The following is a 1,652-nucleotide window of genomic DNA, read 5'->3' on the forward strand; positions in this document are numbered from 1 at the left end:
TGTATGATGGGGTTTGGTTGGTTCCCTTCTTTTATTTATCAGGCTGGAGGTCCTTTGGAACCCATGTGAGAGGGTTCATTGGGACCTCTTTTGGTGCCTCTTGGTGGCTTCTATAAGGATATTTTGACCCTTTGGGTCTTAGCTATCCTTTTATGTTTTTCTTGCGCGCGCTTATTATTTCTTTGCGAGAAGCGTCCTTCTCGTCATTTTGCATAGTACTATTTCTGCAAGGGTCTCTTTTAGGACCCTTTTTGCCTAGACGGCTTGGTGGCTGCTCTAGACTTATTAGTGTTGTCACTATATATATTTTTCTTTCGTAAGGCCTTTTGGCCTCCTTGATGTTCACAAGGGTAGCTAATCCTTGTAAACTCAGGGGAGGCCTTGCAAGGTCTTTTTACTATTTTCTGTGTTTAGGGACTTCGTCTAGGGCCCCGATATAAGGGGTCCTTCTAGGACCTCCCATTGAACGGTCCTTTTCAGGGCCATGGTCCCTCTCAGGTCCTCCTAATGCATAGGGGGTCGTTTTTAGGCTACTCCTAATTGAGGGCCCTTTTCAATATCCCTTATCAGAGGGTCTTTTTTAGGAGCCTCTTTTTTAGGAGGGCGAGGGGTCCTTTCCAAGATCCTCCGTTAGGGGGCCCTTTTTACGTTCCCCTTGCTAGCTGTGTTATCGCCCCTTGTCCTGCCCCCCAAGTGTTTGGTGAAATTTATTTTGGCGGACACTTTGGCTGATGCCCGAGTATCGAAGAAAAAATAACACACGAAGTGGCTAACAGGTTTACTTATAATATGTGGTTTCATTCATCATATTCGTGACACAATGGTCCCATACACGTAGTTGCAATGGTACATAGGTGGTTGTCATATGAAGCAAAACATAAAATGACTCACATCTACTTAGGAGGCTATCTAGGTAACCTCTTTGATTTCTTCCTATCCTATCAAGGCAGCGTGCCACACTTGTGCTTTTACCCGCGGGCATGGGCGCCTTACTGGTAGTACTTCCTTAGGTGTTCTGCGTTCCATGCCCGGGGTATGATGGTGTCGTCCATGCGAGCCAGCTTGTAAGTGTTCGGGGGGATGCACTGAGCAACCTGGTAGGGCCCCTCCCAATTTGCCCCCAGCACTCCTGCACCTGGGTCTCGCGTGTTTGGGAGCACCTTCCTCAGCACCAGGTCGCCGACTCTAAAAGTTCTCTCTCGCACCCTCGAATTGTAGTACCTTGCGGCGCGTTGCTGGTATACCGCCACCCTCATTTGGGCTTTTTCTCTCGTTTCCTCCAGCATGTCTAAGCTTTCGGCCAGGGCTACGTGGTTGGCTTCGTCTCCATATGCCCGTACCCTGTGGGACTCGACTCGCATCTCGACTGGTAGCACGGCCTCGCATCCGTAGGCCAGGGAGAATGGGGATTCTCCAGTAGTCGAGCGTGGGGTGGTCCTGTAAGCCCATAGCACGTTTGGTAGCTCATCTACCCAGGCTCCCTTCATTTTTTCCAGCTTTGTCTTCATGTTCTTCTTAAGGACCCTGTTTATGGCTTCCACTTGTCCATTGGCCTGGGGGTGCACCACCGCGGAGAAACTCCTCCTTATGCCTCTTTCCTTGCAATATTCATCGAAGGCTCCTCCTTCGAACTGGGTACCATTGTCGGAAAT

Source organism: Humulus lupulus, chromosome 7 (assembly GCF_963169125.1).
Source record: "Humulus lupulus chromosome 7, drHumLupu1.1, whole genome shotgun sequence".
Classification (NCBI taxonomy): Eukaryota; Viridiplantae; Streptophyta; class Magnoliopsida; order Rosales; family Cannabaceae; genus Humulus; species Humulus lupulus.